A 26,041-nucleotide genomic window follows, 5' to 3' on the forward strand; every position below is an offset into this window, starting at 1 on the left:
ACTGCCCACTTCTTCGGATGCATATAGAGTGGAATTCCCTCTATATGCATCCGAAGAAGTGGGCAGTAGCCCACGAAAGCTTATGCTCTAATAAATTTGTTAGTCTCCAAGGTGCTACAAGTACTCCTGTTCTTTTAACGAGAAGTTAGGATTTTATTTTCAAAGTAATGTGCAAAAAGCACAGAAATCCCTACTGCTTTCAAGTAAAAATTTCTGTTTTCTGAGATTTCTACTATTTGCTTGTTTCATTCTTTAAAACTTTTTATTTGTTACAGTGGAGTAACTGCCAATTGAGATGAGGGAAATTTAGGTAACCAGAATGAAATTATCTAAGATAGAACCTCCAGACAACGGTATTAACACCCTTGCAAAAAGTGACATGGATGTGCAATGATCACATATGGTCAGGACTGCATTTTTCACAACTCCCTCTTAAAGACAGCCCCTCCTGCAGCACTGGGGCATTGGTTCAATACAGGCTGGGGCATTGGTTCAGTTTTGTATGGAAAAGTGCTGCAATACCAGTTTCTGCAGCTCTTGGATTTTCTTAGAGTTTTCGACACTACTCAGCAAATTGTAAACAATCCTATGTTTTATTTTTTAAACAAATGTGAACTCTAGCAAAATCAGAGCCCAGTGTGGTAAGGCTGCAGGTATGACAACAATTTTCCCCAAAATATTAGAATAAAGACAATAGCAAAGAAGTGCTTTGAACCTGAGTTGCTTTTTACGAGCTTCTTTTCACATGCTTGTATTAGTCTTTTTAATAGCTGTCAAAATATAGTCATTAAAAGGTGACAGCCTAACCATATTGGATTTCTTTTTAATCAGAGCTTGAGTGCAGTGTAATAATTGTTGTTACATGATGTACTGTGCACTGCCAACGTCAAGTTGGCTTCATCTTGCATCCTTTTTTCCAGTGTGAGAAATGTATTTATTAATTTACCAGTCCTGTAAGTGGTATGTGAGTCTAATGGGGATTTTGACAGTAAAATAGCCTAGTTATAGTGCCTGATTTATTAAATTATTCACCACAATTTAATCTCCCACTCCCTTAAATTTCAGAAAAGGAATAGATGTTTTACAGCCTGTGTATATTTTCATGGGCTTTTCACCAGCACTACCAGACTCCATATCTAACTTTTAAATATACTGTATAACATCTTTTTGGCTCATGTAATTCTGTGATTAGAACAGCTTCCAACAACGACAGAAAGAAATGCTACAAAAAGAAAAAACCCTTTGAGGCAGCTAAAAAAATCCCTTCAAACAAATGTGAATTCTTTGATTTCTTACAGGTAAAAATTAAAGAAGTCAGACATTACTTTGGAGACATAACTATATGTATTTAAATAAAGTATGAGAATGGAGAAGTTCTAACCAGAAGATATCATGCACAGGTCTCTCCTACTAAAGATAAAAAAAAAAGCGGTTTTCCCCATCTGCTGCTTTTCAAGGCAGAATATTGTGCCAATGACTTTGTGTTATTAAAACAACACTATAGACCATTTCTACATAATGTGAATTCTCCTTGGATGAATTTCTATTTGTAAAGTGTTTTGATAAGTCCCATGTTACCTCCATGATGTACAACAGGTAAGCATTATACTGCTTATCTTATTACTGAGTACTCTAAGGCACAGAGAGATTTTTCACTAAGATTTGGAGCATTTGGAATAATCCAGAAGACTGGAAGAAAGCTAATATTGTGCAAGCTTTAAAAAGAGTAATTACCAGGATGACCCAAGTAATTATAGACTTGTCAGCCTGACATCAATCTGGGACAAGATAATAGTGCATCTGACAAGGGACTTGGTTAATAAAGAATTAAAAGAGGGTAATATAATTAATGCAAATCAACATGGATTTATGGAAAATAGATATTTCTTAAACATGCGTGATCTCTTTTTTGGATTACAAGTAAATAAAGGTAATACAGTTAGACTTCTGCAAGATGTTTGACTTGGTACGACATGACATTTTGATTAAGAAACTAGAATTATACAAATTCAATATGGCACACACTAGATGGATTAATAACTGGTTGACTGATAGGTGTCAAAAATGTAATTGTAAATGGGGAAGCATCATCAGGCAAGTGTGTTTCCAGCAGGGTCCAGCAGAGATCAGTTCTTGGCCCTATACTAGCTAACATTTTTCTCAATAATCTGGATGAAAATATAAAATCATCACTGATAAAATTTGCAGATGACTCAAAAATTGGGGGAAGCCAATTCTTGCATCAGTTTAACAAAATTAGAGATGGAGACATTCTCATGCTGCTTTCTGAGACTTTCCTCCTGTTCTCTCTTAGACAAAATAGATTCATAGATTTCATGGCCAGAAACAATCAACTTCAAGGCAAGAAAGGAATCAGAGCCACAGAGACTTGAACAAGATCACACAGAATTTCAGTGGTAGAACTGGGAATAAAAACCAGAGTTCCTGGGTCCCAGGATGTGACACTCTCCCATAGACCATGCTGCCTCCCTGTGGAAGCATCCCCATCAACTTCTGTGGTGACTAGAGAGATACCATGCTAAATGCTCACTACCCATACGTGCAGTAGAGACCATACCTCCATTAGACTGTGGCGGGTTTAGGAGTATTGTACATAGGCAGGTTATTATAGCCCCAGATAAGTCACCAATTACCACTATGATGCTATTTCCAGAACTACCTTCTGCAACTGGTATTTCTGGAAAGTGAGAATTAACAGTTGTCCCTTGCAGGTAAATAAGAGAACGAGGAGCCAAAGCTAGATACAGGAACCCTGATTATTCCTTTGAAAATTACATTGTTTTGAAGAGGGATTTTCAAAACTGCCTACGAGATTTAAGACAACAAATCCCAATGAAAGTCAATTCACACCATCAATTCTTTAGTCACATTTGAAAATCTCACCCATAACACATTCTAAAACATTCCTTCAGCCTGAATTTAATGGGACAAACAGAACTTACCAAGTATCTTTAGAACACAGGCCTGTTCTAAACACTCACTTATAGGTAAGCCATTAGATGGAACTGTTAGGTTTAGTGTAAAAGAATATTATATTACACAGGATATAAACAATTCACACTAGAAGTAGGCTAACAATTCATAACAAAAATCGATGAATATTTCCTCCTTATTCACAAATTGTCCACAAAATGATCACAATTGCCTTAGATGTATTTACTATTCAAAATCATTCCCAGATGTTTTCTGAAAATAATTCTTCACCAGCGAGTTTGTTTCATTTACCATATGAGCAATGAGAGTGCATAAGCCATACGGTATTTGCATGGTCCAACTGATGGAGATTAACTTTTAGAATCAGTTCCATTGTGAGCACAAGTGAATATGAATTTAAAATTTACTTTTTGTAAATATTCAGCAATATTCATTTTAAAATTGATTCTTCAAACAACATTCCTGTTAGTAAATTCATTTGACAGGATATTCACAGAAAAACACAAAAGATGTATGAACTATACTTACTTCCAATTCTTAGGGCTAGATCACTCCATTTCCCAGACAAAAGTCCATGGGAAAGGAGGAAAACTCCAGAAAGACTCCCTCAGACATTTAAAGTGACTTCATTTCAAACTTCAACTGTTCACTTTTTTTTTGTGTGTGTGTGTGCATTATTCACCCATTTCTAAGGTCACATAATCCTCAGTTTAACATTGTCTATTTTGCTGAATGCAAGTTGACATTCCATACTCATCACCAAGATATCTGTACAGTACAGAAACAATAAGTGTCTTAATTTTACATTTAACCTAGCTACAACAGGGAGGATCAAGAATTTTTTTCTATTCCATTATGCTCTCCTTCCCTTCCTTATAATCCATCTTTTTTCCTTCCATTCCTCAACTCCACAGCCTCTCCCTTGTTTCTCTAACCCCTGCTTCTTTCATCTTCTGACCCAACACATCTTCCAGGTCTTGCCTTCCATATCCCCTCCATATCTCCATATCCCCTCCATCTTCACCCTTTTTTTCCCTATTACATGATTTTTACAACTATCCTCTTCTTCTTTACAGTGATCAATAACAACAAGCATAATAATAGCAATAATAACAAGGTGACAATAACAAAAAAAAAAATCAATCTTTTCAAGCAGTCCTCACATGTCACAAAACCTATCCAGGAATGCAGACTAGCTCATGTTTTATTTACAGGCTTATTTTCATTAATTAAAAAAAATATTTGTTACGCTTGTCTCTCTTACCAACAGAAGTTGGTCCAATAAAAGATATAACCTCACCCACCTTGTCTCTCTAATATCCTGGGACCAACATGACAACAACAGCACAGCATATAACATGCAAGTAGAATGCTGTTCCTGCTGGGAGCCCACTGAATTTCCTTGAAACTGCCAGGAAGTTATAATAGCAAAACCAAGGCTAGCCTCATATATTGTTGTGTCATCTAGCACAGGATATCAATGTAGGACTAAGACTATTTTTTTTAAATTAAGTGACTATACTTTCTAGTAAGTACTCCAGAGCTTGAAAGTCAACAGGGCTCTACATGTGCGCACTAACCTGCCTATAAACATGTTGCAAGATTAGGGCCTATAATAGGAAATTACCACACTTCATCTTTTATCCCCCATTTTCAATTTAGTGCTGGTGAAAGATGAATGATTAATAGCCATAGAAAATCAAATCCTCTATTTACCCACAATGGGCAGGCAGCCCTGGCACTGTGTTCTATCCCAGACCTGGAGGAACTATCTCTGGGATAAAATTGTTTAAATTCTCTTACCATTTCAGTCCATTTGTCTTTCTGCTGCAAACGCCAGCAGACATGCCAATTCGGATAGCAGAAAGTGTAACCTGACAAAACTAAAAGCAGTTTCATAATGTTTAAAATATACACAGAGCAATAAATACAGTCGATAATTGGAGGAAGTGTTTGTGAAAAGCAACCAAATCTAATACACTTGCACTGACCATGCTCTGCCTGCCTGCAATACGTATATTGTTTAATGTAGGTGACCTAAGAACAAGATTTCAATTCCCTGTTTGCCATTTCTCAAAATAAAAAGGCCTGTGATGACAGGTGACTGGTAATTGCAAAGGCAATTATGCTGATGCTATTGACAAATGTCAGGGAATGTGCATTTCCTTGTAAATTGGTGCCATAGGAATACATGCTGGACTATATAACTGATGTAACATTCTTACCATAAATTGACCTGTGTAAAATCTGAATGATCCTGAATCTAAAAGGGGTGATGGTGGGTAATAGAGACCAGTCACATAGTCTTGGCATCTGTACTACACACCCTTTAGCAGAAGTCTGGAAAACACTGTCTCAGTGCTGAGACTTTCAGTCTCTAGCCTTACATCTCTTCCCTCAGGACAGGATCCATATGTAAAATCTTGCCCTTTCTTTCCCCAAAAACATTCTCAACAGGTATATTTCATTAAATGTATAAGAGTTTTAAAAAGCCAAATACCCCGCACAGCCTTTTTTCTCTTTCAATTTTATATTTATTGCAGTGCTCTGGATACACTAACTTTAATTACTCTATTTAATATGGTTTCACCCGTCTTAAAATGGTAGCTACAAGCACCTTGCCAAATGGACTGAAAGGGGCCTAACTACACTTTAGCTTCTGTTTGTATTCTAACCTTCCTTTATCATGCTTCCTAAATCACAACAGATATCCTGATCATCAGTAGCTCTACTCCATTAAGAGAATACCATGGTTGTATAGTGAATAATGAAACTGTGGTACTTGATTTCTATGTGCTGAGCCATTAATTTAGGAATTCTGCCTATGTACAAAGACAGCAGCTATTCTGTTGCGATAGTTGCTGAAGCCTATCATTTACAGGAAATACACACAGAGTTCTCTCTTATATAGACTTCATTTTTGCTTTCATTTGCTCTTTTCCTTAAAACTAAAAAGTAATTCAAACTGTATAGGATTACTCTTTGGTTATGGCAAAAAACACAATATGTACCAACGACAATTACTACACTGTCAAGAATATAGTCTTTTTTTGTTCTCATACAAGTTAGTTCTGCACTAACTGTTGCAGGGCATTTTTCTGGGTAGGATGAAGTAAATACTTAAAAATCATCCTCTTGGAAACATAGGAAAATTAATAGAAACTGAGGGAAATTTTTCCATAATAATGTCTACAATTAATTGGAAAAGATGCTTCTAAAGTATACCTGCCACCATATTCAATGTTTTCTGTTTTTAAAAAAAATTATTGTACAGTAAGCATAACTAAAGTAGATGCATTTAGTAATTACATTTACTACAGATCCCATAATGCACTTTATCAGCTGTCCCAGTATTTTCAGACCAAGATGACAAACTGCAAATGATCACAGCTCCACATGTAGTAGTCTTACCACAGATATAGTAAATAAACAGAGAAGGCAAAATAGATACCACAGTAACTAGAAATTCTTAAGTATGCAATAACACAAAGCAGGGATTTGTGTCAATTTCAAAGGCTTTTGCTCCATGTATAAGTTACCACAGCAATGACCCTTTGAAGAGGAAATGCCAGCAGCTGAATTTGCAGACAGTTTGGGCCAATCCGAAACAGCCCCAAAAATGAAGTGGATTATATTTAAAAGCAAAAAGGCCTGATTTAGGTCAAAATCAGTCTAATTAAATTCATTCTTAATTTAATGTGAAGATTTTTTCCATAGCTATGCTGGAGGTAAAGAAGGGGTTTTTTGACTGTGCCACAATCTCTTGCCAAATAGAACTGTTCCAGATGGCAGACAGTTTGTTTAGTCCAGGCTTGGTTGCAAAATGAATATTTTGCTCTGTTAGGAATGACCCTCTGCTTTGCAGACGAGGTAGCTCAGATTCAGACCAGAATTTTTGCCACCCTGGGAAAGATAAATACAAAGTTTTCTGCGCTTGAGTTTTGGCCAGTGTCACTTATATTCTGGAGAAAGAACAGGAGTACTTGTGGCACCTTAGAGACTAACAAATTTATTAGAGCATAAGCTTTCGTGGACTACAGCCCACTTCTTCGGATGCATGTTCTTTTTGCGGATACAGACTAACACGGCTGCTACTCTGAAACTTATATTCTGGAGGTTCTTGGGAAGCTGTGGATTACAATCTGGACTAATGTGATATTTGACTGGTTAAACTCAATGGTGAAACATTTAGCCAGTTCTTAGAAGAAATTGTTACTGTGCCTTTGTGAAGACAGGATGCCAATCTCCTTTAAAGAACTGATTATTAGACAGGAAACCATCTCTTGATGCTTGTTGACAATTTCACTATCTATCACTGTGTGTGGAGGTCACATCAATTAAGTATCAAGTGGCTACAGGTGGAATAAAAAAGGTATAGCTTCAAGCAGTATTGGAAAAGCCATTTTTATTCAAAGCTAATAACCTAAACCATAAACAAAGTCTCATTCCCCTGAACAAGTCCTGGAGTGCAGTCAGTTCCAAAGAGAAAAAACACATCTTCACCTTCCCTTACCCAGGGGAATTTTTACAAGCTAGAAGACTGGCATCAAACTCCCCACCAGTTAGGCAGAAGGTTGGCCACCAGAAACCTGTTGGTGAATCACTCAATTCCACCTCAGACTTTGGGTAACTGTTTTTGGGGGGCTTCTAGACTATTGTATTTTAGATGTGTGCTTTGTACTCAATAAAAACAAGGATTTTTGTGTGGAAGCACTCTTGTGTGTACCAATCATTTATCAGACAGGGATGCTGTGTCCCCCACTGATTTATTTCCTGACATTGCCTGGAAAACAGAGATTAATTACCATAGCTTTGGGTTCAGTCAGATAATCCCAGGTAACTGATGTATCCTATCTGACTCTTTGTTGGGTATAATGGGGATTAGAAAGGGGGCCTCAGAAAGCAGGAATGACTTAATCAATGAATTGTTGCTCTTAACTCTGGAGATAGTACAACTGGGTATACATATAGTAATAGTGTGGATTCCAGTGCATGTTGGGATATCAGGTAATGAAATTAAAAATGAGGAGGTTAATATGAAGATCCCTCTGAGTAAACAGACTTCAAAAGTTTGGTTAAGAGATAACTAAAGAGGGAATGTCAAGAACTGTAGACCAGTGGGGAAAAAAGGTAAAGCTTCTATGAAATACATCCTAAACTTGAAGAACTGAGACACCTCAAGGTGAAAGAATATAGTCTGGAGGGATTGGTGAGAGTACTGGGAAAGTAGGGTAGCATTAAGAAAGCATTACTTTCCTTTTTTAAGGACTGGGTAAGAGGATACAGATATTTGTTTATATGAAAACTGTAGTAGCTGGTGGTTATAGCCTCACATGCTGAGGCTGCTGAACCATATAATGACAAAGAATAAAAGAAAGGAGGAAATCATCAGGAGTCACACAGTTAAAGGAAAATGTTGCTGTTGCGCTTTGGGTGTCACTATTATACCATGGTATGATTTATATCAAATTTGTAATCCCTGCTTTGAATCTCCTCCCTGACTCACATGTGTAGTCAGAATTTTTCACACATAATAAGGATTTGGGCTCAAACATCCCCTACAGTAACTGAGAGTAGCAGATGACAAATAAAATGTATCGCTTTGCAATTTTAACTACATTTAATGTCTGTCTTGAGTGTATATCTTATAATTAAACTTCCAGAGATTCATTTCAGTACCCTCCTCCTACCTTCCCTCTATGACAAAGAAAATACCTAAATGAAAAATGTGGATACTGAAAGTATTCTTACCAGTGAGAATGCTGTATGATCCCTGTATGTTTGTTTGGAGAACAGGGATTGAGCTGGTAGGTCTTTCCTTTCCTTTAGTGCTCATGAAGAAGGGGTGCAGAGGCTGTCCCTTTCCTGGAGTTCTACAAGAAAGGAATTCAGAGGATTAAGGGAAGGCAAAAGGATGGAGTGTAGTGGAAAGGTACGGTAACCTAAATGTTCTGAATAGCACTACCACCCATGTTTAGCCTCACCTGTCCACATTTTCCATGAAGAAATCTGGGAGGGAGATAATAGAGCTCAGAGCTATTCCTTTACCCTACATGATTTCTGCCAACTATACATTTCATTTAAAAACACAAAGTGAGACTATATGTATGAGGAGGAGAAATTTTGAAAGCTAAATACACAGAAACAGGCTTTGGAAGAAAGAATAATGTAGGTAGAGTGCTCATTCGTTTGAAAAATACTTGCTGATGAGCCACATATCAAGGTTTTTGTCAGCAAACAATTCTAGGGTACAATAGATTGTTTAATGGACCCATTTAATCAACGTGACAGCCAAAGTTAACTGACAGTACAAACAGGTAATGATAAAAGGTAATTGTAGCACAGAGGGGAGTTAATAGTGGATCTGCCCCAATCATATTTATGATGACTGATGAAGGTTTAATATAGTTCCTAATAATCTGGGGGCTATTGTATGTGACAAAATTATTGAAGCTAATCAAGACTAGACAACACTGAAGAATTTCACAAAAAGCTAAGAAAGCTAGGTGATCGGGCAACTTGATGACACAGGAAATTCAGTGTAAACAAGTGCAAGTTAATGCAAATTGAAAAGAACAAACTGAATTGCTCCTACATAGATGGCAAGGGTATGTCTACACAGCAACTAGACACCCGTGGGTGGCCTGTGCCAGCCAATTTGGACTCAGGCTGTGAGGCTGTTTCATTGCTGTGTAGGCTTCCGGGCTCAGGATGGAGCCTGAGCTCTGGGACCCTCCCACTTTGCAGGGTCCAAAAAGATTAGGTTTTATTTAAAAATGGATAAAAAATAATACTTAAAGATATTATAATGTCATTACATGAACCAATGATCTGCCTTAAATACCATGTTTAGTTCTGGTCACCCCGTCTCAAAAAAAGATATAAAAGTATATAAAGAATTAGCAAGAAGTAGAAAAGGTCAAGAGAGGTAATTAAAGTAATAGGAAGACTGTTCTATAACCAGTGTGTTAAAAATAATTAAATGAGGCAGGAATCCCATGGAAAAAGTAGTATGCAATCATGTAATTACAGACTGTATCATAATTAAACTGAGTGGAATTTTTCAATAAGTTTATTTGCTAAAAAATTAAGTTTCAGCCAACACAGAACTAGTGGCAAATTTATCATGAATTCCCACACGGTTTTGGCCTAAAAAAAAAAAATTGGGGGTGAGTGGTGCTAGATCCATAAAGGAGGAGGCGGCAGTGCTAACTTTATCATTTTTAGCCCCATTGTTACATCACTTACCCAGGAAATAGAAAAGACTCAGGTTCCATTCCCCTTGGTAACAGATGTAGAGAAAGAATTTGAACTCCAATCTCCCACCTCTCAGGAGAATGTCCTAGCCACTGGGATATTCTAGGATATGTCACCCTTAATCTCTCCTGTTAAAGCTGTTCCACTTGGTATAAATAATTAGTCATTGAAGCAGGGACCTGAAATGGGGTCTCCTTCATCCCAGGCTAGTGCCCTAATCACTGAACTAAATTAGGTGGGTGACCTGAACCACTATGTCCTCTGCTGGACATTTTGTGAACCTAGCCATTTTAAAATGCACAGAAACAAAATGGGTCAGCTCAAACAACATGTTTCATTTGACCCAAAACAGACTTTTTTGATTCACCAAAACTTGATTTGGTTTGACCCAAAACATATTTTTTTTTCAATCTTTCATATCTGCCAGAAAACTTAACAGTTATCCACCCAGCTTTATTCCTAATGCATATTCACAAGTAGGATCAAAATAAGGTTGCACAGAAAACCTTATTTCTGGCATTTCCTAATTTTTGCATGCTTGACTTTTCAACATTAAGGTTCTGCTAACCACTTTTTTGTATGTTTGAAATGATCAATAATAATACTTAGCAATTATAGAGTATGCTACTAAATGAAAATTGTAAAGAAAGTCCCTGGCAAATAACAAAGTATAATTTCCTTATATACTCAAAATTTTATATTTAATGGTAATTATTTTCCATTTCACCCGTATACAGTAAGTTTTGCCTCAAGGTCATTTTATTAATCAGAATACATAATATATGCTTCAAGTCCAGGTTCTGATCTTACATTACTTATAACTGCTTCTGATTTACAAGACGTCTCCCTTCTTCACATTACTACCAGTATGGCATACATAGTTAAAACAAAGAAAGTCCCAACACTATAAAGCCAGGTGTAAACTGTAATGGAAGTTTAGCACAAACTCCTTATGTTAAAAGGAGAATATAACCCCAAAACATTTATGCAAAAAACCCTTAGAATATTTTTGTTTGGGAAAAAAAATGTTAAAATGCAGCCAGCAGCTTTTATTTTCCCTCAAGGGCACTAAGTCTACATTGTGGACTAATAAGCTTAGTTTTAAAATAAATGAATCAAAGTTATTTTGATTGTTATGGCATCCTCAAAAGAAAATATCTTTTATGTTTGGAGGTAGGAGTGTCATCTTCTTTATTCTCCTGCCTCCTCAGATGCGTGTGGCATCTACTAGTTTCCAACATTTATATCAGTCTTGCATTGGTTTGTTCAGGCTTCTGAGTGTCATGTTGATGTATTTAGCTTCTTAATTGTTCTGCATAACATTTGTCTAAGTCACTCTCTTTTTCTCTTCCCAGGTGGTATCCATATTCTCACTTGACATTGAAGTCATGTTGGTGACATCCTTAAAATATGTCCTAAATGCCCATTGTCATCTTCTTACCATGTTTGATGCTTTAGGTTGGTTTGCCATACTTAGACTTTCTAATATTGAAAGAAACTCTTTCCAATGGATTCTGAAGGTCTTCTGCAGGCATTTACTTTGGAATGAGTTAATCTCATCAATTTCTTTGTAGATTTCCATGATTCTACTCTATAAAGGAGAATGGACATGATGCCAATATTAAAAATTTTGAATTTTTGTATCAGTGCCGAGCATATTACGTTTCCAAATCTTTTAGTTTATGAAAGTGGTTTGCTGCTTTTGATATTTGCTGCTTGACATCTAGCATGGTGTCACTATCATTGCACATCTCACTCCTAGATAGGTAAAATGACTTAGTTCTTCTAGTATGTCTCCAGTATCAGGGGGTAGCCGTGTTAGTCTGTATCTACAAAAACAACAAGGAGTCTGGTAGCACCTTAAAGACTAACAGATTTATTTGGGCATAAGCTTTCGTGAGTAAAAACCTCACTTCTTCGGATGTTGCTTTTGGGACACTGATAGCCATATATTTTCTCTTTCCCTCGTTAGGAGTGTGCTATATTTTTTTCATATTTCATAAATTTTAAAAATTGTTTTTAGGTTGAGATTGTGTGTATTAGCATGAAGTTAACATGTAGGTCCAAGTTATAAAAAACACTAAAAAAAGACATCTATATTGAACCTGCTTGGAACCTGAGACTTATTTGGAAAGGTACAAACAGATAACGCTACAATACTAGGAAGAGGGTAAAAGGTTTTGTATTAACATGCACATTTATTTCTATTTCCCTCTGCTTTCCAGAATCAAGTATTTGTGGGAATCAGAAAACCACATGAGGATTTATCCATCTGTGGATCATTGTGCTTAGTGAATGGGAATTATATATATAGTGCCCCTGTTAGCAAGTTATCCAAATCACATGGAGAAGCACACTGGGATAAAGGTCAAATTCTTTTCACAGAGATGGTACTCACAAATAATCTGATGAACTGTTGGAATGTGAAAGATATGAGGAAAAATATTTGACACTTAGGACGCTGATTCAAATGTGCCATTGAATAATCATGTATGATGTGTGAAACAATCCAGAAAAATCACTAATGGCTAAATCCAAGCAAGGAAGGAATCATTTATAAATGAACATGTCTTTGCAAATGTTCCTGTCGCCACCAATGAAAGAGACCAGATTAAGTGAAAATATGAAATCTTGAGCCCCTTTTGCACCATCAGATTTATTTAATACTTTCATAACTAGCTAGCTAGATAGATAAATAACAGGGGGTTCTCTTAACAGCCTTCAAATTTTAATACATTCCTGACTATTCTTAATAGCACCATTTATTATTATTAATTAGGCTGCTTGTTGCCATACAGTCCACAAAGGAAGATGGTCCATTCCTCAAAGAAGTGGGTATCAAAAGTGGACAAACAAAGCTGTTCATATACAGAATATCTCAGCAAACCAGTTCACAGTTCAGTGACTAAGGGATGCTATTTTAAAGGGGTGGTAAGGTGGATTATTATTAATAGTTCTCACGACTGCATTTAGTTAAGGAGAAATTTGAATAAAGAGTATGATCTACTAACACAGAGGTGGAAGACTGCCCCAGGGACAGGAGTGGCATGGAGGAAGATACACAGATTAAACTGGGGGCTGACTCATCATTGCTCTCACCTTATGCTGTTATTTAGACCCTGTGTAATATCAGTATAAAGGGGGTGACAAACTATATTATTCTTATATGGTAGGGTCCCAAACACTTTTTACACTAATGTGAATGACTACACAAAGTACAGGGCCAGGGTAAATCAGGGACAAAGGGAAAGGACAAGAGCAAGTTCTGTGTGGTGCATGAAAGGGAATTCAAGAAGATTAAGACAGAGAAATAAGCAGTAGGGTAGTTATGTACAGCCTTGAACATGAGGGTGAAGAGCTTCAACTTCATGTGGAAGGTTCATAGGAGCCAGTGAAAGAAGCCAGATTCAAAAGAGAGTGGCATGGTCTGAATACTGGGAAAAGAAGTTCATTTTAGTAGCAGCATTTGGGATGGACAATAGAAGCAATAAATTAGAGGTCAGAGAAGATGAAATTTTAATAGCTGAGGTGGGAAATGATCGAGACCTGCACAAGTGTAATAGGTGGCTCTCTCAAGAGCAAGGAGCAAAACTGTGGTGCAATGTATTTTTCAAAGGATTATATTGATTGTTTAGTAGCAAATACAAAATAATTTCAATTATAATCCCTCTTTACACACTCATAATTCATGGGGGGCAAAGGGGCAGAGAATAACTTTTTGTGCTGGAAGAGTCCCTTACTCAACAATGGATTATTTTTTAGAAGAAGTTTGCAAAACACTTATCTACATAACAGGAATGTTGGAAGGTGTGAAAATATTATTTATACTAACACATAAGACTTCATGGTATTTAGAGAAAAAAATATGCCTTAATTTATCAGTGCTCATAAAGAATTTTCAGAGGTTCAAATGGAATGCCCTCTTGTAGTACAAAGTTCCCTCTATTATTCTGAACAGGATACAATGTCTGAGAGGAAGACACTCACACTACAAATCCATGTTGAAGAGTGCACATACAAAAAGAAACAGGAAATCTACAGGCCATGAAGTATCAATAAACAATGAAGATCGCTTCCCTCTGCGCCGTGTCATCCTCCCCTCCCCGAGCTTTTTTTTTTTTTTTCCCCTAGTCCTAGGTATTGAGTACAAGCGTGAACAGGCTATAACACTGATTTATCTGATGGATTATTTTATCTGTCTTTCACATGCAATTGTTTCATTATTGTGCCTTAAACTTGTCAAGGAAAAGCCTAATACATTACAACTGGCACATTCTTTGTTGACAGTGAGGTAAAAGTTTAGCTGCATAGGTCTTGCTCTTAATAATTGTGGTATTGTTGTTGTTAGACACAGGTCCAAGAGACAGCTAAAGTTCTCTCCGTCAGCAGAAAACTTGGCACTGCCATATTGATTTTTAGGCCTCATTGTGAAAGACTTACAATTCCACAGTCTTTATCAAACAAACAGCTAGGAGGTATTTTTATTGTTTTATTTTTCAAAACTATTTCTAAAGAGATAGCCAGCTGGAATCTATTGATGGGCTCTGTGTATGTGTTGTGGGGGAGGTGGAAGGGGTAAGATGGGGGAGAGGACAAAGAGAGAGACTGGACAGAGTTGGGGGAGTTGGAGGGGGCCTCATATGTATCTCCATATGTATTTCACCAAGTATAATTGCTTTATTCTGGAATAACTTTTGTAAATGAATGTAAGATTGCATGTGGGACAGAGCAGGTCAGAGAAAGCAATTTTATGGTTCTTGTTTTCATTGGCAATTGTAGAAAGTTAAAACCTTTTATGACTTCATCCTGAATTTGCTATCATAATAACTTATTTTTGAATTGCTGCCTTTGGAAAGTGTACCTTAGTAGGATGCATTTTCCTCACTGTTAGAACCCTCACGAATCAACAACACAACCTGCCACACATTTTAACCAAAACATCTGAGAATTTACTTTGAACAGCTTTGATATGCTTGATTTGAGCTGGATTCCAAAAGCCATTGTGAACCTGATCATTATTTTCCCACTAAAGAAAACCGACACACTGAATTTCTATTTGTCAGTTCACCACTTGAATAGATTTCTTGAGTGAGGATTTCAGAAACTGCCAGCCAAGTAGCGAATATCCTTGTTTTTACTGACAGGAAAATCCTGCCTGCTCCAATATATAGAGAAGCAGCCCCCTAACTTTTTTTAAGTTTTAAGTTAACTCTGCTTTGAGGTAGTTGGTGCTATGTACATGATCTATGTCTACCCAATACGTATTAATATGTCCAAAGAATTGCTGTGTGTTTCTATCTAAACCTATAAATCTCTCTCCCAAAATAAGTAGTCTCTCATTTTTTCTGCACTTATTCTAGTCCTGTCAGTACACATGTAAATAAGAATCAACTTTAGATGAAAAGTGATGCCCGATCAAGACTGATTTTAATTTCTGTGCACAGAATCCGTGGATAACTTATTTGTAGTTGCAGTGTGTGTTTTTAGAATTTAAGAAACTCTTTTCATTGCACAGCTCAGTGACTGCTCAGTAAACAAAAGAAGACTATTTAGAAAAAAGTCTACTACCAATAAGCTTTACATCCAGAAAAGAATACAAAGGGATTTGTCAACCTATACTGACCTCTGCTCAGCAGTCTGACTTGGAGTTGTGGGACAATTAACTGAACCATTTAAAATAAATATGCTAGAAGTTGAAGCAATATTGTCAAGCTGTAAGATAAACACTATGTACTATTGTACATTGTGTATTTGCATTGTTTTACAGAGGAGGACCTACTTTCAGTTCTAATCCTTCTGAAGTCATTTTTACACAAGTTTTTTTAGAAACTAAATTTCCCAATTACAGTATAAATATTCTCTGGATATCATTTTATGCTACAAAAATTTAATATAGCCATAATTCATACAGTTACTTTAATTATGCATCTGTGTAATTTGATGTGCAACTGGAGCTTGACTTAGACTCCAGCCACATGTTGCTGGAGCTCACACTAGTAGCTACCATGCGAGTGACAAAGTCGGAGGGTCCTTTGATGTTATGCTGATGGCTTCTGTCTAGAGATCTCTTCAAATGAAGCCCACAAAAGTTTAAAACAAACTTAGTACAAGAATTTCACCCCAAATAAATTAAAAACTTGATTTTCAAATTATTGAACCCTGAAAACTAGCTGCTATTCATCCAAATAAGCAGCCAAGTATGAGTGCTATGGGTACCCGCATGGCCCCACAGTATGCCAACATTTTTATGGCTGACTTAAAACAACGCTTTCTCAGCTCTCATCCCCTAGTGCCCCTCCTCTACTTGCGCTACATTGATGACGTCTTCATCATATGAACCCATGGGAAGGCAGTCCTTGAAGAATTCCACCTGGATTTCAACAATTTCCATCCCACCATCAACCTCAGCCTGGACCAGTCCACACAAGAGATCCACTTCCTGGATACTACAGTGTCACATAAACACCACCCTATACTGGAAACCTACTGATCACTATTCTTACCTCCATGCCTCCAGCTTAGATCCAGGACACATCACACGATCCACTGTCTGCAGCCAAGCCCTAAATATAATCGCATTTGCTCCAATCCCTCAGACACAGACAAACACCTACAAGATCTTTATCAAGCATTTTTAAAACTACAATACCCACCTTGGAAGTGAGGAAACAGATTGACAAAGCAAGACAGGTACCCAGAAGTCACCTACTACAGGACAGGCCCAACAAGAAAAACAACAGAACACCACTGGCCATCATGTACAGCCCCCAGCTAAAACCTCTCCAGCACATCTTCAACGATCTACAACCTATCCTGGAAAATGATCCCTCACTCTTACAGACCTTGGGAGGCAGGCTGGTCCTCGCTTACAGACAGCTCCCCAACCTGAAGCAAATACTCACCAGCAACTACACACCACAGCACAGAAACACTAACCCAGGAACCAAACCCTGTAACAAATCCTGTTGCCTACTCTGTCCCCATATCTACTCTAGCAACACTATCACAGAACCCAACCACATCAGCCACGCCATCGGGGTTCATTCACCTGCACATCTACTCATGTCATATATGCCATCATGTGCCAGCAATGTCCCTCTGCCATGTACACTGGCCAAACCAGACAGTCTACGTAAAAGAATAAATGGACACAAAACATACAAAAGCCAGTAGGACAACACTTCAATCTCCCTGGACATTCAATAACAGATTTAGAAGTAGCCATCCTTCAACAACAAAAACTTCAAAACTTCACAGACTTCAACAAGAAACTGCAGAGCTACAATTCATTTGCAAACTTTTGATCAATTTGGGCTTGAATAGGGACTAGGAGTGACTGGCTCACTACAAAAGCAATTTTCCCTCTCTTGGTATTGACACCTCCTCATCAATTATTGGAAGTAGACCACATCCACCCTGACTGAATTGGCCTTGTTATCACTGGTTCTCCGCTTGTAAGGTAACTCCCTTCTCTTCATGTGCCAGTATATCTATGCCTGTATCTGTAATTTCCACTCCACGCATCTGAAGAAGTGGGTTTTTTAACCCATGAAAGCTTATGCCCAAATAAATCAGTTAGTCTTTAAGGTGCCACCGGATTCCTCATTGCAGGAGTGACTGAGCACTCATCTCCCAAACCTTCCTTTCTCTTCTAGCAAAGACTGCTAATAGGCTCCATTTATGCATCAGCAGTAGAGCAAAAACAATACAGCAGAGCACTGGCCTCAATGTGATTCCACCTGAGCACAGGGATTCACTCAAGCAGTTGTCAATGCAGGACTGTGGCCGGTAGCAGGAGTGGGTTGAGAGGATCCCTGCCCAAGATGCCCATCAAAGATTCACACAGCTGTAGGGTGCATCCACGCATTTCTCAATGCAGAATCAGAGATTTAGTGCATCGGAATTCTAGTTGCAAATGGTGCAATCACCTTCTTGCATGTATTAAGTAATTTCCTCTATGCCAATGCCTCAGGAGGGTTTTTAGGAACCTTGTCCCCCCGCTGTGTCAATCAGTCCCCCATATAAAATATACCATGTGCATTGCATTTACTGGTCTATAATTTTCTGTCACCACTAAAGTTATTCACCCAAAATAATTGTGTGTGTGGTCCCAGATGTGAAGGGTGTAGTCAAATCTTTGTCTGGTTCATTTAATTACCTCTGTACCAGGGCTCTAAAGAGGGGCTTGTGGAACTCTGTCCCCCTGCTGTGCTAATAAGTGGAGTCTCACAGTACATACTAACTGGCAATGAAAAGCAGAGGACAGGAAATTTTTTCTGACAAATGTAGGCCTCAGGCAGATGCGTGAGACCAATCAGCACCAGCAGAGCTTCAAATACACAGCCTGGCATTTCTGCTAGTCACGAATCACAGCAAAAGTAAATGGCCTGGTTTGCAGAGTAAATGGCCTAGTTTGACTGGATAAGTCAAGTTCAAGGTCTTGGTCCATATCTTCCAGGTGTTCAAGGGCCTGAGCCCAGATAGCAAGGAAAAAAAAATACATCATCTAAAATTTATGGAATTGAGACCCTGGTTGGCAACTCTGCTCCTCTGGCACAATGGAACGTTTTACCACAAGGGTAAATCTCATCTGTTCATGAGACAGCTTTGCCAGGGGCTAGCCAGATACAATAGAAGGACTGGCACAAGAACGAAGCACCATCACAAACCTCACTACGTGCCGCTCCAAGTGCATTTCTTCAACTTGACTTCTCTAATACAAGTCACAGAGCAATGTCTGCATACTAAAAAAATATAAAAAAACCACTTCACTGTACACCCAATTTTCAATCTGGGGAGAGAATAAGAATGAACCACACGTGACAGATGTTAGGATATTTAATGTGCACCTGGAGGGCACTCATATACTACCGCGATGAGGACAGTATAAGAACACATAAAGAACAGAATTAACTAGCATGAGGCCTCTTTATACCACTCAGACTCCTTTTTACCCAGCCAGATTGGTAAATGTGGGTCAGAGAGACTCAGGGCCTTAGTGGTCAAAATGCAAAGCGCACATACCACCCAGACAAGGAAAACAGACAGAGCAGAAACAGCACTAGAGAAGGTCAGTCTGGGACACCACCCTCCCTCTCCCCCACACACACACACTTTCCTCTACACCCCTAAGACCTGGATTAGATTTTGGGCACCTACCTCAGCCACATGAGCTTGGGGAATGTAAAAAATATAACAGCTCCTGTGGAGAGCCAGCTCAGGAGCACTAGACGACTCCTCATAAGAAGTAGATGGAGCACTTTCTATCATTAGATTGTGACTTTTTCAGATGAGCTTCAATGCATTACATTTTGTTTATTGTTTGGCTGTTAGTTTAGATCTCCTCCCATCATAGGCGGCAGGGGGCTAGGACTAGAAGGGGCTCAGCCCCTCTCCCTCAATCTCTCTCTGCCTTGTCATTTTCTGAGCCATCCCACTGCGCATGTGAAAACCCAGCTCAGCAAGCGAAGCCCTGGCCAGGAAGTGGGTGAGGTGAGTGGGCATTGCAGAGGGAGGGCCCCGTCTGCATGCTGGACTAACTGGCAGGTGGAGCTAGATTGCTCAACCCAGCAGAGGGCCCTGACTCGGTGCTTCCTGGGAAGTTAGAAAAGTGCCAGTGGTTGGAAGCTGTACTGGGTGGGGAAGCTCAGGAGCCATGTCAGGAATGGGAGCCATGGTGCCCGGGGAGCCCCGGGTGAGTGGGAGAGACCTGTCTGAGTGGGAGAGGCCTAGGGGGTTCCCAAGAGGAGTTGGGATTGGCGTAGAGCAGAGAGTCCCCATGTTGGGAATAGGAATGAGGCTCTTCAGGAAAGGGTGAGAGTCCCAGGAGACGGGGAGGATCCTGAAGTCTGGTGGCACCAACATCAGGAATGGGGCAGGGCAGACATCACAGGAGGAGGGCCCCATCTGTGCACAGACACGTGTTAAGTGTCACTGTGGCAGGCTCCTCCGAATCTGTGATTGGCAAAAGCCCATGGGCTTGAACAGGAGCCACGGCTGAGAGTTGAGTGCTGGGCAAGCTCAGTCCCTAAAAAAGAATATTTTCACCAGCCATCTATGCCTCCCACCCCTTTTCCTCATAGCCTTTCCACTGCCAGCCTCACTTTCCCTGTCCCCCATGTTCCTCTTCAGCCTCTGCTCCCCTTTCACTGCCCCTTCTTTCCTCTCCGTCTCCTTGTCCTTCAATCTCCCTTTCCCCCTTTTGTTTTTCCCTCTCCCTTCCTCCCATTAACTTATGCCCTCCTGTCTTTTGCCCCCACTGCAACCCAACCTCTAATAAATTTTTAAAAAATAACACCACTCAAACAAAACCCCAACACTTAGCAGTTAAAGAAATGTAGAAACAACAATGTCATTTGCTAGCCATCATTTTGTTTTCTCTGCTTGTATGTGCTTTCCACTTCTCCTTTTCCTTTCTTCTCAATTTAGATTGTAAGCTCTTTGAAGGAGGGGCTGTCTCTTATTCCATGTTTCTACAGTGCTTAGCACAATGGAAACAAACTCTTGGTTTGGCTATGTAGGCACCAGTGTAATGCAAATAATAAATAGTAACAACCACCGTTCTGAAACAACAGAGGTTATAGAAACTCCACGACTGCTACCTACTACTCCACTTGGACAAACTTGCCTAAAACTTCACCATTTCTATTACTGCATGTCACTGTTGAGAGGGTGCACTGGATGATTCTCAGGTTGGTTTTGTTTCTTGTTTTGTTTTTAATTCTTTCCTCTTCACCCCCAAACATTACAAGAGCAATAGGAGAATATTTTGTTGCCATTTAAACTATTTTTGCGGCACATTGGATGAAATTCTGTTGTTCCCTATTCAATAAGCCACATTATGCAAGTGGACACAAACTCTAATACAATGATTCCAGCAATATGGTCTCACTAGAGAACAGGAATTTGAGAGGAACCCATATGGAGGCTGAAGTGAGGCTTTTTGTACTGCACTTCCACTCTCATACACATTCACATTTTGATCACTTGGGTCACACAATGACAGATTTACACTGTTAACTAGTGTTGATTTTGTATGTATTTTATTTCTTTTGATTTCTATAAATCAAAAGTCGCTATACCAAGTTCTAGGCATCCACTGCAGACCTTTGGTATTCATCAAGGCAAGTCTGGAGATTGTTTTTTCCTCTAATTTTTGGTGCTTCCCCCCCCCTTTGGTTCATTATTTTGATGTTTTGTGGTTTGGGTAATCTTTTTTGTTGCGGTCTCTCTCTTTTTTATTATTCTGGATTTATAGGACATTCCTTTGCTTAATTTTAAATTTTGTTTTATTAATTTTTAAGATACTTAAAGGCCTTTGGACATCCATAGTTGATAGCTACACTTTTATCAACATGAATAACTAGGTCAGTCTTTAGCAGTTGCAGCATTTTGTAGTTTATCTTTCATCTGGTGTGGTACTTATTCATAGACTTAGCACAAGTTCTCTCTCAATGGGATTTTTAAAATTACCCCTCTCTCTGACAAACACTCTTACAACTGCCTCAGATTTGCACATGAAAGCATGTTCATATGCCACTACTGTCTCAACAGAGTAGATTTCCCTAATGCTACTGTGTGCATATGTTCAGTAGCCTGGCTGGATCATATCTCTTGGGGAGAGGGGCGGCTCTGACTCAAACCAAATCAGCTCTAATGTGGAAATACAACAGAACAAAGGTAGATGGAGAGAGTGAGTATAGCATGTTAGGAAAATAGGCCAATAGACTCAGGTGGGGCATATTGCTTTTTTTAACATCCTTTTCTGTTTTTCAATTGTAGAGCAATATGTGAAACCAACATTTCAGTAATTCAATGGACATTAAAAGCAAGAGATCTCCATGCAGCAAAGAAGCCACTAGGGGATGCAGATTCATTTAATTAAATACGTAGTGAAATGAACCTCCACAGATGAGGCTGTGAGATTGTGACTGCTTTCAGTTTTGTTCTGTGTAACTTTTGTTCCACCCCCTTCCATGCAGTGCAATTTCCCTAAATCCAATGCCTCGGTATGCTGAGAGTCTTAATTCCTCATACAAGTTATTTGAGAAGTAGCAATTTCCATTCGAGGTAGCTCGGGTAGCAGCCAGAGTCAAAGAAGAAGAGATAGGGAGTAAGTGATTCAGGAGACTTGATAGTCAGGGGATAGTCAGCTAAATAAATTCAGGACCTTGACATCTAAAAATGGACTTACGTCCCTACTTTAAAATTTTAATTTTACAGACCACACAGACTGAAATGTACTTTAAGAGAAGAGGCTTTAATTAAAACTGAATTTGAGATAGATATTTTGGATTGCGAGGGAGATTTCATTTCTTTCTGGTGTATGGGAGATGGATTTATTTGAATTGTAATTTTAACTGTGTCGAGTTCAAAGCAAGAGAAATGAAAATGAAATCTTGTATGTGCACCAGGTTGATTTTTGATATTTCTCTACTATTTTGCATCATGTTTTAATTAAAGGAAGGAAGGACAGTACTGAGATTTCTGGAGTTCCTACAAGGTGTGAAGTTCAGTCAGCCAAAGCAAAATGTTTCAGATTATTAAAAAATAAAATAATAATAATAATAATAATAATAGTGTCCAGAAGCAGCAGCGCTTTTCATATAGAGAAGGTGAGTGAAACTGCTAGATAGGGCTGCTGCTCTTGCATTCTCATTAGAGTGGTATAGAAATGAGGTATCCTCAGTGGCAGGCCTCTTGCCTACATTACAAAAGCAGAGGTACTTGAGGCATGGTCACTCAAGGGCAGGAGGAGGGAGCTGAAGATTAAACTAAACAAGAACCACAAGAATTACCATCTATATAATAAAATCATTTATCCCTAACCTGCTATTCGGTGTCTAATCAAGTGCAGTATTATAGGAATGGACAATCTGATTGAGCCATTCTATCTCATGCCAGAAGCAACAGATCTCCTGCACTGCTAGTTGCACATCTAACCAGTCACTGCATGCAGATATTTCTGAAAACTTTAAGCCATAAGGATGAGTGACAATGTCTTCAGAGTGCTTTGCAAATGTAAACCATCACATAATTTCTAATGAATATTACTATCAAGCCAATGAGAATGTTTTGGAAGAAAGAACCAAATGCAGCCAGAAATGCTTTAGAAAATGCTACAAATTGACAGATTTTTTTTTTTAAAATATCCAAATGAACTATGTAAAACTATGTATTTTGTTGGTGGTCCAATTAATTTTCTTCTAACTTGTAGCAAAGGTATCTTAATGTGCTTCAGTGATGTCGGGATCTTGATTGACTCATTTTTATGATCAGGTTTCAGCATGTCCAAATAGTTAACACACAAAAATGTGGAATGCAGTGAAGAATGTTTTAAAAACCAATGAATCAAGTGGAACTTATGTACCTATCATGCTATTATGTGGCATCTCACATGTTGTAATTTTTTTCCTCCCTCTTGATCATAAATAGATTGCCATAATTGAAAACAGGAAGCAATGCTGTGTAAGCCTCTGTAAGAAATAGTGAGAGAATAAGTATAATATTAAGAAGGAAGCCCTGTTGCCTAAGCTCAGGATGAGTGTTATGCAATGATTTCTATTCATAGCTTTTAAAGACGTGTCATCAAGAAAGACAGGACAGATTAAAAAAGCACCTGTTGGAAAAAGATGAGTGGTAAGCAAAGAATAGTGGATCATAAATTGTGTTAGTTTTAGACTAATATATTATCAAAATAACATTTTTTATCACAGGAATGTTAAATGAACTAGTCAGGTCCCTTTCAAGTTGCTCTCTGATCATGAGACACATCAAAAGATTCCAAATCAGTATAATGTATTATAATTATTCTAATTATTAAAATTCATGAAAATCCAACACAGTTAATGGCTGCTGTAATGGAGCAAGCTACAGACACTCACCAAAACCCTCATTAGTTCAGGAATATACTTTTTGCTGCAACAACCACAGCAGACAAATATGCACAGTATTGTTAATTGAGTCTCACTAAGAAACAGATGGCAACACACCACACAAAACAGATCTAGCAAAAGAGCAGGTTTCTGAATTTATACTCAATTATTCTGAAATTCAGTTCTTTGCTCACTTCTGAAATGCTTTTTGGGAGAAGTCAATAAACAGGATACCCAGACAATGATTACTACAGGAAGATATGTTTGTTTCACAGACTATAATGGATTTTCATGAACTACTAAACTGATAATAGAACTGGAGTACTTGTGGCACCTTAGAGACTAACAAATTTATTAGAGCATAAGCTTTCGTGGACTACAGCCCACTTCTTCGGATGCATATAGAGTGAAACATATATTGAGGAGCTATATATACACACACATACAGAGAGCATGAACAGGTGGGAGTTGTCTTACCAACTCTGAGAGGCCAATTAAGTAAGAGAAAAAAACTTTTGAAGTGATAATCAAGCTAGCCCAGTACAGACAGTTTGATAAGAAGTGTGAGAATACTTACAAGGGGAGATAGATTCAATGTTTGTAATGGCTCAGCCATTCCCAGTCCTTATTCAATCCTGAGTTGATTGTATCTAGTTTGCATATCAATTCCAGCTCAGCAGTCTCTCGTTGGAGTCTGTTTTTGAAGTTTTTCTGTTGTAAAATAGCCACCCGCAGGTCTGTCATAGAATGACCAGACAGGTTAAAGTGTTCTCCCACCGGTTTTTGAGTATTATGATTCCTGATGTCAGATTTGTGTCCATTAATTCTTTTGCGGAGAGACTGTCTGGTTTGGCCAATGTACATGGCAGAGGGGCATTGCTGGCACATGATGGCATATATCACATTGGTAGATGTGCAGGTGAACGAGCCCCTGATGGTATGGCTGATGTGATTAGGTCCTATGATGATGTCACTTGAATAGATATGTGGACAGAGTTGGCATCGGGCTTTGTTACAAAGATAGGTTCCTGGGTCAGTGTTTTTGTTCAGTGATGTTTGGTTGCTGGTAAGTATTTGCTTATGCTCTAATAAATTTGTTAGTCTCTAAGGTGCCACAAGTACTCCTGTTCTTTTTGCGGATACAGACTAACACGGCTGCTACTCTGTAAACTGATAATGGTGAGAGTCCCATATGATTGTTGGACCTTAATTGAATGTTAATTTGTATTGTTCTCATACTACAATAAGAATGGGATAACCAATGAAATGAAAAAGACAAGAAATGTTAATCTAATAAAAGGAAATACATTCTTACAAGACACATGGTTAACTTGTAGAATTCACTAACATGAGTAAGCAAGTCCAGGTAAACCCAAGGCTCATCCATAGTCTTTACTTCAACCTGCTAACTTATAGGAAAATGACAAACTGCATTGTCTTCGTTAGGATTTTACTTTATGTTATCTGGTGTTAGCTAACACAAGTTAAGAACACAACTTTTGAAGTGAAGATAAGACCCTGAGAGTATAGAGGATGAGTATAGCCACTATTTAACACTGGAGTAGGATAGTTGTATCTGAATAAGCAGATGTTTCTTACTCCATATACATAAATAGTCAGCCAAAGGACAGTTTTTGTTATTATTGTAATGTATTTTATAGGCCAAATTCTCCACTTAGAAGTGTACAGCCGAACTCAGTATTGAGATTCTGCTCTCTGTAGATGCATGGAACTCCCATTAACCAATGCATCAATTGGGACAACAAAAATATTAGAGTCATGGTCTGATGGGAGAACCTGAGAGGGGAAATGTGTGTCATGTTTTAATAAAGCAATTTAAAAAAAAAATACCAATACTTAATGCATTAGGGCAGGCTAAAGCCACAGAGTTACTACCTGAAATGAATGTCATAAAAGGGGTGAGCCGCTTTAGTCGAAGCCTGACCTAACTGTTT

General features: G+C 38.4%; 1 long non-coding RNA gene across 1 annotated transcript in view; it reads right to left on the reverse strand.

The window, feature by feature from the left end:
• The window catches only part of LOC117878599, a 144,054-nt gene that overhangs the window by 5,362 nt on the left and 112,651 nt on the right, over positions 1 to 26,041 (reverse strand). Inside the window, exon 5 of the long non-coding RNA XR_004646021.1 lies at positions 8,707 to 8,828. This is a non-coding gene — a long non-coding RNA (uncharacterized LOC117878599). The remainder of the gene's footprint in view (positions 1 to 8,706; positions 8,829 to 26,041) is intronic.

Source organism: Trachemys scripta, chromosome 5 (genome assembly GCF_013100865.1).
Source record: "Trachemys scripta elegans isolate TJP31775 chromosome 5, CAS_Tse_1.0, whole genome shotgun sequence".
NCBI lineage: Eukaryota > Metazoa > Chordata > Testudines > Emydidae > Trachemys > Trachemys scripta.